The following is a 15737-nucleotide window of genomic DNA, read 5'->3' on the forward strand; positions in this document are numbered from 1 at the left end:
TAGCCAAAGTATAACAAATATCACGAACTGAGAGCTGGCTGGAGGTGCGGTGGACGGTATACTCGTATTCTAACCTTTATTCTATTCTTTATTTTTTTTTTTTCACATTTACCCAGGAATAATTGAACCATAATCCTTAGCAGATCTGTGTCAATGTTAGATTTATACTACTAAGCCACAGTCAGTCTCGTGTACAACTTTCTCTCTCTCTTCCAATCTCTCTCTCTCTCTCTCTCTCTCTCTCTCTCTCTCTCACACACACACACACACACACACACACACACACATATGCATCTTATATTAATGATGACTTATAATCCATTTTTGAATTTTAGCAACTTCTGTGGGACTCAACCTCATCACATACTTTCTATTTTATTCTTGTTCCCTACACACAGGGCTGATGAAAGCTATATCTAACTCCTCCAGTTCAGTAAGTCTCTCCTAAGCGGAATAAAAATGGCAGGAAGTAGCAAGAATAAAATCCCACAATATGTCATGTGATAAAAGGAGTTACACATCTGACAATGTAAATCTCTCCTAGACGGATCAGAACAACGACATTATTGGGGATAGCTAACAAATGCATGAGAGAGAGAGAGAGAGAGAGAGAGAGAGAGAGAGATTAATTACTGACACACTTCCCCTTGTCAAACCAAAGATGTGAAAAACCCCTTCCTCACGATAAGGGTTTATGTTGAGACCATTAGCCGTCATTAATAACTTAACTTTTACACGTCACCAACAAAGCAAGAAGACCAGGTGCCGCAATTATATACTTCCTTTAATTTATCATCATAATGTGCGTGACTTTGGACTTTTCGCAGCAGCGATTCGTTACTGATTTATTCGGTACATTCCACATTATTATCCTCGTGCCTGGTAATGACACAAGCTGTGTCAATAATAAAATGATGCAAACAGAACAATAATATTACTTGTGCAGTGTGCTTAACAAATTATTTTGGCAGAAGTTATATGAAGTGTTGCATTTCATCTTGAATAAGGATATTTGTGTACGAAAAGGTCTGTTTATAATTTTACTTCACTCATAAGCCAACTAATACCCCATAACCAAACTTGAGTCAGTCTTACACATTAAGGCAAAAATATATATATTATTCCTGGTGCTAATTAAGCGTTGAATTCTTAGTTATAAAAAGTTGCTAAAAATCTTTATAATAACCATTCCTATATGTTATGTGCAAGAGGAGTGACTGATATGCGTATGCATGTACCTAATGTATGTATATGCTTTATGTATGTATGTATGTATATATGTACGTACATATGTATGTATGTATGTACTGTATGTATGTATCAGTGCGGATTCGAATTTTAGCCTGTTCTGCATGATGGCATCAATATATTTATTTATATATTTATTTTGAATTCTGGATCGATCAGACTCAGCCTGGGGGAATTGTCGTGTAGTAGAGGGATTAATCAAAGTTAAGAAAAATTCCATCGTTTCGAGAAATCTCTGAGATCAATACAAGCAACAATTGACTGTAACATCAAAATGCATAAGACGACATCTTTGTTGACATTTCATTCCTAGACTGACCTGTGATTATATTTGGCTGGGAAAACCGCCACTGAGTGGAGGGGTTTATTTAATATCCATTAGTCCTCTTTTTATTTATGATGTAGAATATTTACTGTCACATTTGCTGTCTGCTGGACCATTATATAGTTGTTGTGTACCTTCAGATGGTTATATTTAGCTGAAGAGAGACTTCTGGAACAGGAGGGATTAGATACAGCCTTCATTAATCCCATCAATGTAAGTGATCTTTACAACGTTCAATACAGTTGTTCGAAGGTAGGAGAAATTTAGATGACGGCATCGAGCTGCAGTGGGTAAGAGACAACTCACGCACTGAAGGAGTTAACCTTTTACTCCCCTGAAACAAATAACAGACCGTATGTTGCAAGACTGAGGGGACGTGATGTACAGATGTAAGCTAAACAAAGTGTATGTCAATAGGTCTCCTTTTTTTACGGTCTGAAACAGAGGGTGAATCATTAAACAACATTTTCCATTGAATGTATGAAGATGGTATCCCACTCATATGGTTAATAACCGGCATATCGTCTTTTGGCAGCCAGAATAAAAATATGAGAATTGTTGTTGCTGTAAGAAATTAACAGATGATCGTTTTTCCCACCCCTTCAGTACCGTTCCCGTCTGATGATTTTATGCAATCAAGGAAATATCCTGCGTAGTGAATAAGTTAGAAACGATCTCTAGTAACTCCTTCAGCATTATGACTTTCATTTACTTTATTCTCGATATCGTCACACACTTATATTCAGCTTCAAGGCATCTCTTTAAGATAACACGTAACGCTAAACACAAATAAATCTTTTCATTTCCATTAGAATTTATTTAATTTTTTCCACTGCAAGAATTATTAAAGAGTGCATAAGTTCGGGTTTAAGTTATCGTGTCAATTATTACTTGCATAGTATGTGTGTGTCAGCTGTCCTTATGAACACTGCATATGGAAGGAAATATTTGGTGTGTACAAATTTCACCACTAATGCAATTCTCTCTGGCTCATGAGATTCACTGCCAGTTGAGTAATAGTACTGTTTTCTCGCTTATGAGAGGGTTTTTGATGATCGTTTTAATACTCTCAGCTTCCTATGTGGAACTCTCAGCTGAATAAATATATATTTCGTGGAATAGAATGGAAAGCTTAATTAGTATCCTGTGTATACTACCTGTTCTTGATGAATGAGGCACAGGCAAACGAAGTAATTTGCATAAGATATTCATTAAATACTTGCGCTTTTCAGCCTGAGATCGTTTTGTCATTTTATTCGTACAACCTTTATCAATTTTATTTGGCTTGTGATGGATCCCTCGTACAGAAGGGGCTAATAAAAAACTATCCAAGCCTTCCAATTCGAAAACTGAGTGAACCTTAATACGGCTGTCTGGTAGTGGTAAGAATAAAATAGACTTGTATATGACATCCTCCGGTTGACTGGATTAAATAAAATGGATCGTTAGTAACCAAAATATAAGACAATCTGGTAAGTGACAATGGCCAGCTCTAAGCGGACCAAGCTTTGTCAGAGACTGGAAGTGAGTTTCGGTATGAAAAGACATTCCCGAATGGCGGTACCGAAGGACAACATCCCACCCAAGAATCATGGCCCTGGCTTAATAATCTTTGGAGCCGTGGCATTTTGCACGAGCAAGGTAGTAATTTTAGCTCTTTTATTATGTGCACTTGATGACTTTTGACCCCTGACCTGGGGGATATAGGTCATGCATGTGTGAAGGACACTTGAAGTACTCATTAACGTCTATAAGCATACAAAGTTTCATTCGATTCCATCCATCCACTGTGGAGCTAGGGAACTTGAAATTCGCTGAATGGCCCACCTGAGGTACAATTTCTAGGTGGAGCTGCTAGCGACTGAAAGTGAGTTTCGACACTCAATGTCATTTTTTATGGAGGTACTTCAGTGCAACATTTCACCCAAGAATCATGACCCTGGCTTTATTATCTTCAGAGCCTTAGCATTTTGCGCGAACATAGTTGTGACTCCAGCTATTTTCAACATTTTCAAATTTGATGACCTTTGACCTCTGACCTGGCCAATGTAGCACATAGTTGTACCATAGAAAGTTGTAGTACTAGTAAATGTCTATAAACATGCAAAGTTTCATTCACTTCCATTGAGTTGCTGGGGAACTAAGGGGGCATTTTTGAAAATAGGTACTGGTTCTAGGGACGCTGAGGTCAATCTACACAAGGTTGCCACTCGAGAGGAGAGAGGAGAGAAAGAAATATGATAACACAGTTCCAATACGGAATGGCCTCAAGATTACGTCTGAAGAAGTCAAAGCTTTCTACGCCCAGTTACAGCTCAAAACATGAAAAGTACGAAAAAAGCGGTTTTTCGGCCGTTGCCAGGCAACGAGTAGTTGCCTATCAACCAAAACCTTGGGGACACGACTAGGTCATAGGCTGGTCATTGTTTTTAAGTTTGGTCGTGGTTGGTTACTTCTGAAGGGTAGAAGTTCCTGCCACAATGAAATAAGGGAAGCCAGTAGGCAACAAAGGCCAATTGTAAGTGGACTAAGCTTTGTCAGTGACTGGAAGCCAGTTCCAACACTAAAAGCCATTTTTGTATGAAGGTACTCCAGTGCAACATATTACCCCAAAATCATGGCCTTGGCTTAATAATTTTAGCACTTTTCATATTTTCTGCACTTGATGACCTTTAACCACTGACCTGGGGGATGTATGTCATGCATGTACGAAGCATACTTGTAGTACTCATTAATGTAAATAAACATGCAAAGTTTCGGTCAATTCCATCCACCGACTGTGACACTAGGGAACTTAAAATTCGCTGAATGGCCCACCAGAGGTACAAATTCTAGGTGGCGCTGCCAGAGGCTGGAAGTGAGTTTCAGCACTAAATGTCATTTTCGTATGGAGATATTCCAGCAGAAAATTCCACCTAAAAATCGTCGTCTTGGCTTAATAATCTTTGTAGTCTTAGTATTTCGTTATCATTTTGCATGACCAAGGTCATAATTTTGTTTTTTAATAATTATTTTCTGCACTTGATGACCTTTGACCCCTGATCTGGTGGATATAGATCATCCATGTACAAAGCACACTCATGGTACTCATTATCGTCTATAAGCAGACAAAGTTTTATTCAGTTCCATCCACCCACTTTGGAACTAGGGAACTTGAAATTCGTTGAATGGCCCACCAGAGGTACAAAATCTAGGTGGTGGTGCCAGTGACTGGATGTAAATTTCGACACTAAATGTCAGTCTTGTGTGGAGGTACTTCAGTGCAACATTCCACCTAAGAATCATTGCCCTGGCTTAATAATCTTCGGAGCCTTAGCATTTCATGCAAGCAAACGGTAGTTATGATTTTAGCTATTTTCACCATTCTCGCATTTGATGACCTCTGATCCGGGACCTGGCTAATGTGGCATACAGGTGTTTAATAGAAAGTTGTAGTACTGGTCAATGTCTATAAGCATGCAAAGTTTCACTCAGTTCCATTGAACCGCTGGGCAACTAGGGGGGGCATTTTTGAAAACCGGTACTGGTTGCTACAGACGTTGAGGCCAATCTTCACAGAGTTGCCACTCGAAAACTAGAGGAAAAAGAAGAAAATGATGGCACACCTCTAATAAGGAATAACCTCAAGATTACGCCAAAAGAAGTCAGAGCTTTCTATGCCCATTACTGTAGTAATGCTTTTGGAGAAAGAAACACCGACGTGGGACTTAGTGTGTATTGACGTTTCGCCTCATGGTTTCCTCAGAATACAGTTGCTGAGTATACACCACATTTCCTATATATATAGCAGAAGGCAGTGTGGCTGTGAGGGGGGGGAGGTATTGGCTAGGGGTGGGAGGGGGGGGCAGGTAGGGTAAGGAAGGTGAGGTCCAGGGGAAAGTGATTACAGATCACGGCACAAGAACGGAAAGAAACAAGGGACAGGTGAAGTGGGAAGTCCTGTTAGGACTCCATATTATAATTACAAATCATAATAGATAGATAGATAAATAGATAGATAGAGAGACAGATAGAAGCAGGAAGTCAGATGATGAGAAGGTACTGTGTCTGCAAGAATCGAGCAATGCTAAACATGCTTACACACTCTTAACTCAAGGAATGCTTTATAGGCACACGACAGCGCCTAGTGACCATACACACACACATACACGCATACTCACACACAGGCTTCTAGAACTTTCCAATCACAGGGAACACACGTGATACGACTTCTGTTTCACCAGAATTTAGGAAAGAGAGCTCAGAAGGAAGCTAGCCATAGAACAGACAGGTCGCAGGGAGAAGGGCTTAGCAACATGGGCAAGAGAGAGAGGGAGAGAGCGAGACAGGAGGTAGCAGGCGGGACTCTACTTTATACTTCGCTCTGTGTGAGAGACTTGTTAATATTTCCAAGACAAATAAAAATAGTTCCATACTATTCTTTACCTCTCCTTGTCATTGAATGACAAATGGGAAAGAAGATTATCTACTTACAAAGCTACTCAAGTATAACAACCGCTCGTCCACAAGTCTAATATGGATATAACTCCTCTACAAGTAACTACAAAGGAGTTACAAAGTCTTTTTATGACATTTGGTAGCAGCAAATGTATACGAACCTCGTCTACGAATCAACAGTGAATTCCTACAAAATATCTAGATTGAAAACAAAAAAAATACCTCTCACAACCAACAACACAACCAGCTCCTGACAGTTTTCTCTAACCCCCCCTCCGTCTCCCCGATCATCACGCTGATGTAGAGGTGAAGAGGTCACAGGACGCCTTGCAAGTAGTTTAACAATATATTGATACAAACAATCTTGCAACTTCTACGACGAACCAGCGAACTACAACCATCTACAATCTACTACAAGTAACAACTCTACGAGTCGTCTGTATAATCTTCTACACGCACCTACAAGTAGCGGCAGTCTTCATCCTACAACGAGTAAATCACAAGAGAAAAGGACCGAGAAAACATCGACAAAGAAAAACAAAACAAACAAACGAAGAGCGAGACACGACTCATACCTCATAACCACCAGACCTCACCCTCCTCTCTCTGCTACATCCACCCAACCCCCAACGCTGACGCAGGAATCAAGAGGTCAAGACGACGAAGCAAATACCAAGTCCATATTCACAACTCATCTTACTCACTCATCTTCACTCAAGTTACTCATCGCTACTCATTCACTCACCACAGCTACCAGTGTGGGAAGTCGACGTCATCATGCATGCTTGCTGAAAAGACGCCACGTCAGTCAACTCACCACCTGCACCATCACTAACACCATTCCCACCACGGTAAAAATGAGTGAGTTACATAGTTACTTCATTTATACAATACACAGTGATAGACAATAAGCTTCTGCACAAACATATAAAACGTGCTGTATAGTTACAGCTTAAATGCACATACTAACTTCAGTTATCTGCATAACTCAAACACTAAATAATCACCAACAATAAATATTCTACACTGTATATATTCATTCATTTATTATAACATATATTTACTACCAACGAGTGTTACCATTTATACCTACATAAAATACGTGTTTCATACATACAACTATACATTATTACATCTACAAAGTAATAAAGAAAATATACCATCACAGTTACTCAGTGAGCGATTAAAAGAACTGTATTTAACATTTATTAATTAAAGCTACCTAGTGGAAACATATAAATTAAGTTACAAGGTAAACTAGAGAAAAAAAAAAATGGCCAACACAAATGACGTTAGCAAGAGTGAACATCTTCAACACAATCGTGAAGACAATGATTTCCACACAGTGCTGACACATATATTGCCCACGATAGGTACAAGTGAACAACATGTCAGTGTATATAGTTAATACTGTATATAGTGTATATATATATATATATATATATATATATATATATATATATATATATATATATATATATATATATATATATATATATATATATATATTATATAAAATAACAAAATATGGGACTATATAATATCATTTTCAATAATACCTGTGCATTATAAACTAAACCTTAAACAAGGGTCCCAAGGAAATTAGCCAGCAATTATGCAACCTCGAGCAACACCGAAAAAACGTAGACAAACGAAGAAAAACAAACTATAGAATATCAATACATACAAAAAAGAAAGAAAGAAAGAAAGAAAAAGTAAGAAAGAAAAAAGAGAGAAATAGAGTAAGATCACATAAACAGATGAAAATAAGTGTAAGTGTTACTACATATGCCAAAATACGACATAAACTACAAACGATATGTAACAATTATGTAACTCCATATTATAATTATGTAACGACAAACGATTGGATTATGTTACACTTGCTACAGTTATGTAACTACAAACGATATGTAACAATTATGTAACGACAAACGATTGGATTATGTTACACTTGCTACAATTATGTAACTACAAACGATATGTAACAATTATGTAACGACAAACGATTGCATTATGTTACACTTGCTACAATTATGTAACTACAAACAATATGTACCATTTATGTAACAGTTGCATTAACAAGATGTAACTTTTATGTAACTTTAACTACAATTATGTAACTACAAACGATATGTAACAATTATGTAACGACAAATGATTGCATTATGTTACACTTTTCCAATTATGTAACAGTTGCATTAACAAGCTGTAACTTTTATGTAACTTTCACTACAATTATAAGGCCAAGACACTTATGTAACAGTTGCATTAACAAAATGTAACTACAATTATAAGGCCAACACAATTATGCATTACCACAATATTTTGTAACAATTCATAAAATGTTACAATTATGTATTACCACAATGCTAGTACAATATTATAAGTCATACAACTATAGCACAATTCTGTATTACCAGTATCATCATACAAGTTAGGTGATAACTCAATATGTAATGTATAACCTAGCAGAATTACCATTGCACAATTATATGCGTATGTCTGTTATACATACACATCTCACAAAATGTATACAACTTGTTTAAAATGTAATATTACTGAATAATTACTATTTACTATGAATATTATATGTATACAATATTCATACAATTATGTTACTTTTACAATATTATGTATTTCACTTAATTAGTTTATAAGTTCATTATAATGTGTATATAATATGTATTAATATGTTATGACTATTAACTGTCGATGGTACGCCATTTTCGCGTGACCGAGCTTATGTTAGGACTCCATATTATAATTACAAATCATAATAGATAGATAAATAGATAGATAGAGAGACAGATAGAAGCAGGAAGTCAGATGATGAGAAGGTACTGTGTCTGCAAGAATCGAGCAATGCTAAACATGCTTACACACTCTTAACTCAAGGAATGCTTTATAGGCACACGACAGCGCCTAGTGACCATACACACACATACACGTATACTCACACACAGGCTTCTAGAACTTTCCAATCACAGGGAACACACGTGATACGACTTCTGTTTCACCAGAATTTAGGAAAGAGAGCTCAGAAGGAAGCTAGCCATAGAACAGGCAGGTAGTGGGGAGAAGGGCTTAGCAACATGGGCAAGAGAGAGAGAGAGAGAGCGAGACAGGAGGTAGCAGGCGGGACTCTACTTTATACTTCGCTCTGTGTGAGAGACTTGTTAATATTTCCAAGACAAATAAAAATAGTTCCATACTATTCTTTACCTCTCCTTGTCATTGAATGAGAAATGGGAAAGAAGATTATCTACTTACAAAGCTACTCAAGTATAACAACCGCTCGTCCACAAGTCTAACATAGATATAACTCCTCTACAAGTAACTACAAAGGAGTTACAAAGTCTTTTTATGACAGTCCCTAGGGAAAGGGAAGGAATGTTGGGTTAGGAAATAGAGGTCACAAGGGGAAAGGTATTGCCGATCCCAGCACAGGTAGGTGTGTGTGTGTGTGTGTGTGTGTGTGTGTGTGTGTGTGTGTGTGTGTGTGTGTGTGTGCGCGCGTGTGTGTGCGCGCGCGCAAGTGTTGTTTACGTGGGAAAGAAGCTGGGTGAAGTGAGGGGATGCGAATGGATGGGAAGGAAGGATGGGTGATGTTTTGAGTTTAGGGATGGTGGTGTGTGGAAGCTATCCTATTGACAATATATTTGGCCACAGAATCTGATAGGTGATAAGATCCGCTGTTCTGTTCAATGGTACTGGAACATACTATAACAGCTGCCTCCAGACATTTGCGTCATTTTAAATCTGGTTCCTTGTACAAAATTTTTGCATTTTCCCATTTCGTTACATGACCTGTATTATATATGTGAGCTACACATGCGTTGTTGGTGTTGTACCGGCTCATTGCATATTTGTGTTCTTTTATTATCTCTTCCAAATCACGCCCTGTTTGAACTATGTAGACCTTATCACCTACTGCACGTGGAATGGAGTAAACACGTTTCTCGCCTGTATTTGCTGGTTCGTACCTTGTATCTTACCAGATCGCCTCAAAACGTGAAAAGTTTGATTTTTTTTTTTTTTTTGGTCGTTGCCAGGCAAGGAGTAGTTGGCTATCAACCAAAACCTTCAGGACACAACTTCGTCATAGGCTTGTCGTTTCCACGTTAGATCTGAATCAGTTAATTCTGATGGGTAGAAATGCCTGCCACAATAAACAAGAGTGAAAGAAAACGTGGACTAACAGTAAGTGCATCATGTAGCTGGCCAACAAGTAAGAAACCAGTAATAATAAGGGCAGCATGAACTGGCCAATATTTGTGTCATCATGAAAAGGGTTAATTTGTGTCCTGTGTATATATCACCTGTTGTTATGAATACGGCATATGGAATTCATATTCCATCCTTCCATCTCCCAACCCCATTTTGTCTCATGTAAACTGAAGCGTAAGTGACCAGGGCTAGACTACTTAGCCAACATTTAAAGCTAGGTGACCAATCTCTCCAGAGTAGACTGTAGCACCAGTCGAGCAGGGCAGTACTCCCGAGGTGGATGGAAAGCTGATGACAGGGAGTGCTGGAACTCCCGTTTCATCAGCCCTCAGGACTAGTTCCTGACCATCCCCCTTTGCTGAACTTTTTCTGTGTCTCAGTTACACAGAGAGTAGGCCAGCATGCTCTCCAGTACAAATTTCTCTAACTATCTACACCAGACTACATGCACAGTACACACTACACTTCCTATTCAAAATTCAACAAAAATGAAGTCTCTTCATCAAGCCTCGGAGTCCCCAGGGGGGGGACCATAAATGCCCCCACCATCCGCCCCTCTCCCGATGACAACTCGAGGTGCCTGGAACCACTGTCCGACTCTCTTCTTCTTCATTTCTGCAATATTTGCGGCCTTTCCTCTAACTTTCGCTCTGTTGAGCACAACCTCTCCTCCTCTAAACCTCACCTTCTTTTTCTAATGGAGCCTCAGCTGTCTGAGGCAACTGACAGCAAACCCTTTTCTCTATCCTCCTACTTTCTCTATACTCATTTCAAAGCCAAAGGTGGCTGTTGTGTATATATACGCAACGACTTATCTTGCTCTTGTGTTCCTGAACTCGATTCTTCTGAATTCTCTACACTCTGGCTTCGGCTTTCCTGTCATTCTCTGACTAAATACATCTGTGCTGTTTACTTATCCCCTAATTCTACTATCAAAAATTCTTCGACTATCTTACTTCTATGATGGAACACATTCTATCCATTTCTCCTTTCTCTGAAATCTCCATTTTAGGATATTTCAGTGCTCACCACCACCTTTGGCTCTCCTCTCCTTTCACGGATCCACCTGGTGAACAAGCCTACATCTTTTTTATCCTTAATGACCTAGAGCAGCTTGTACAGCACCCTACCCGCATCCCTGACCGCCTTGGAGAGAGCTCCAACATACTTGACCTCTTCCTCACAACTAATCCTTCTGCTTACTCTGTTAATCTTTTCTCTCCGTTGGGCTCCTCCGATCACAACCTTATTACCTTAACCTGTCCTATGACTCCGGTAGGGCCTGTGGACCCTCTAGGGAAACGTTGTCTGTGGCATTTTGGAGCCGCGGACTGGGAGGCCCTCAGGCAGTACTTCTTTGATTTTCCCTGGAATGATTATTGCTTCCATGGCCGGGAGCCATCTGAGTGTGCCTTGCACATTACGGAGGTTATTCTCTCGGGCATGGAAGCATACATTCCTTTCTCATATCCTTTGACTAACGCAAGAAAGCCTTGGTTTAATCACGCTTGTTCTAATGCTGTCTGCAACAAGGAGAGGGCCTACAAAAGGTACCGGAGCCAACCCACCCCTGAATCACATCATCTTTACGTTTCTGCCCGGAATCGTGCTAAGTCTGTTCTTTGCTCTACTAAAAAAAATTTCATCCATACTTAATGCTCTCAACTCTACAACTCGAATTCTTCCCACTCCTTCTGGCACCTTGCCAAAAATCTTTCTAACAACTTTACCTCATCATCCTTCCCTCCTCTTTTCTACTCTGATGGTTCTGTAGCTATTTCTTCTACTGATAAAGCAGATCTCTTTGCACAGACTTTCTCCTCCAATTCCAACTTAGACGATTCCGGTGCTGTTCCTCCATCACTTCCCCCCTCTGACTTCCTCATGGCTGACATTAAAATTTCTTCAGTTGATGTATTTTCTGCCATCACTGGCCTCAGTACTAACAAGGCATATGGGCCTGATGGGGTCCCTCCTGTTGTTCTCAAGAACTGTGCTTCTGTGCTTACACCCTGCCTAGGCAAACTCTTTCGCCTTTGTCTGTCAACTTGTACCTTTCCTTCTTGCTGGAAGTTTGCTCTCATTCAGCCAGTCCCAAAGAAGTGAAAAATGGGAGAAATGGAGTTCCCCCAAGCTAAGCCCTGTATTGGATTATATAGCCCCGCTAGGGTTACAGGAGCGAGCTACTACTCCCGGCACGGCAGCCCGGGCGAGGCTCGAACTCCCAATCCCCCGATTAAGAGTCCGGCGCGCTACCACTGTGCTACCGCGCCCCCCCCCAAAGAAGGGAGACCACTCCCAACCCTCCAACTATCGTCCAGTTGTTTTAACGTCCTGTATTCAAAAGTTTTCGAGTCAATTCTCAATAGAAAAATTTTAAGGCATCTTTCCTATCACAACCTTCTTTCCTATTATCAGTATGGGTTCCGTCAGGGACACTCCACTGGCGATCTTCTCACCTACCTTTCAGACTCCTGGTCATCCTCCTTTCGGGACTTCGGCGAAAGCTTTGCCATTGCACTTGACATCTCAAAGGCTTTCGATCGAGTCTGGCATAAATCTTTAATTTCCAAACCGCCCTCCTACGGTTTCTATCCTTCTATCTGTGCCTTCAGCGCTATCTTCCTTTCTGGTCGTTCTATAGCCGATGTTGTAGACGGCCATCTTTCTTCTCCTAGATCTATTAACAGTGGTGTTCCTCAGGGCTCTGTCCTATCACCAACTCTCTTCCTTTTATTCATCAATGATATTCTAAGCTGTACATCTAACCCTATCCACTCATACGCTGATGACTCCACCCTTCACCTTTCCATTCGGTTCCCGCAACGCCCATCTCAACAGTTACTTCAACAAACAAGGGATGAAGCTATGGCACACATAATGTCTGACTTGGCTCGTATCTCTGACTGGGGTAAAAATAATATGGTTGTTTTTAATGCATCCAAGACTCAGTTCTTACACTTATCAACCCGACAAAATCTTCCACAGGTATACCCACTAATGTTTAATAATATTCAGCTTAATCCTGCATCATCCTTGAACATGCTTGGGGTTTCATTTACTCGGTACTTATCTTGGAAAGATCATATTACATCTCTTGTAAAATATGCTTCCAAGAGATGGGGTGTGCTAAGCCGACTCCGCTCTTTCTTTACCTCTGCACAATTGTCGACTCTATACAGGGGTTTTATCCGCCCCTGTGTGGAGTACAACTCATGTGTAGGGAGGCTCCCCACATACAACTCTTCTCAATAGGGTGGAGTCAAAGGCTTTTCGTCTCATTAACTCTCCTCCTCTTACTGACTCCCTTCAACCTCTGTCTGTTCGCCGCGCTGTTGCATCTTTATCTCTTTTCTATCGCTACTTTAATGGTCACTGCTCCTCTGAACTGTCTGCTTGCATTCCTCCACCTCTACGACGGGCGCGTAGCACCCGTCTGGCAGCAAACTCTCATCCCTTTTCTGTCCAACTCTCTAATGCAAGAGTTAACCGTTACTCCCAGTCTTTCATTTATGCAACAGGTCAGCTCTGGAACTGTCTCCCTCTGGCTGTATTTCCTGCTGCCTATGATCTCCAGTCTTTCTAACGCACTGTGTCCAGGCATTTCAAAATGATCGGATCTTGAATTTGGCTCTCTATTGTGTTTTGTTTTTCTCTTGGAGGGGACTGTACTGCGGGCTCATGGCCTTTGGTTCCTTCTTCCTCACATAAAAAAAAAATATATACATATATTGCATGAACAAGAAATCCTGACCAACTCCCAGATGGAAACTCTTACAGGTGTCATCCGGATGAAGCGCCTTTTCTAACTAAACCACCAAGTTATATGGTTACCACCTAGCGTACGAAATGGTTTCCTGGGTTAAAGGAAACCGTTTGTTTTGTTAGTGTAGTGACCTGGAAAGAGAGAGAGAGAGAGAGAGAGAGAGAGAGAGAGAGAGAGAGAGAGAGAATGCAGCCCTACATCAAGTGACGGGATGATGGGTGCTCCCATAGAATTTATAAAGGGTATGAAAGCCGGAATATATTTAAGGGTACACCTGGTTGCCTAGACTAGTCCATCTGTTTAATGGCAAAAGCTGGTGTGTCTCCCTGGCTGAATAAAATAATCTTGTGATAAAACGATACGATACAAAAGTTGCCATTTAGGTGCTGAGGTTAAAGGAGACTGTTGCTAACTTACTGTACTTGTGCCACTGTTCATTGATCTTCCCACAGATTTTATTGATTACGGTAGCACAGACTCTGGCTTCTACACCGAACGCTGGTAATTTTACTGGAGATTCACACAATACGCCATCCATCCCTGTTCATAGCGTTCAGTAGGTAACTCTCAGAGGAGGTGTTCATAAAGTAGTGCCTCAGTATCCCCAGCGGGTATCGAAATGGGTTCTTGCGTATATCCAGAAAGGCATCCTGGAAACAACTAAACAGTTTCATGTACTGAACAACTAAAAAAAATTTTAAAGCGAGAATAAAATAATTAATAGAATTCAGCAATTTGTTCGTAGTCATTCTCTTTTCCATTTTAACAGGATTTTGAAAGTGAGAGGAGTAATAATATTAGAGACGGGTATCAAGTTCACTTGGAGTTGAACCTGCTGGTATCGAGGCTGAAAGAGTTTGACCTACTGTCTTCAAGGGATATGCGAAATTTCACACTGAGATTGGGGGCGGGGGGAGGGGGGGGACGCTCAGGACGACGACGAAGACCACGACGATGGTACTGCTACTGTTGCTGCTGATGATAAAAGGGATGTTGGTAAGTCTAGGGTTGAGGAGGGAATATAACTCATGATGATGATGATGATTATGATATAAAGGGATGTTAGTAACCTTCATAATTATACAGACGCCATACAGTCTCTCTTTCTCTCTCTCTCTCTCTCTCTCTCACACACACACACACACACACACACACACACACACACACACACACGATTTTTCTGCACAGTAAGAGAGGAGGGGTTACAAATATCTGTCTGGGCGAGTTGATGAAGAGTGACGAAGTGTGAGTGGTCGTGAATGCGAAGGGGGAGAGCAGAATCGTGTTCATCAGACGGATATGGGCAGGGGAACAAAGACAAAGGGAAGAACAGGAGAATACTGATGAACCTGAGAGTACAGCGTGGTGCTGACCAGTTCTTGGCCTTAAAACAAGACATAACTTTTATAAAACATAACAGCTTTCGTGTATTGTAGATTAATTTGTTGTTCTAATATTCATCAGTAGGATCAAAAGAGTGGAACAAAAGCAAGCAGAAAGACACGAGATGAACGCGAGGTCCTGAATTTACTGGTGAACGGTTCTCACTTGTTATGCAGAACATGGTAATATGACTGTTGTGTAGATCGATCTGATATTCCCAAAATGTAATGTACAATCTATAGTATGATTCTGCTATTTATGAACAAAAAGTCAGAAAAAAATGGACTGAATGAACAGACAAAGAGAACAAGATAATCTGACTGTGGTGTTTTATCTTCAGAGAAAAAA

This window comes from Coenobita brevimanus, chromosome 53 (genome assembly GCF_032717465.1).
Source record: "Coenobita brevimanus isolate Jiangsu-jjx chromosome 53, ASM3271746v2, whole genome shotgun sequence".
NCBI classification, from domain to species: Eukaryota; Metazoa; Arthropoda; class Malacostraca; order Decapoda; family Coenobitidae; genus Coenobita; species Coenobita brevimanus.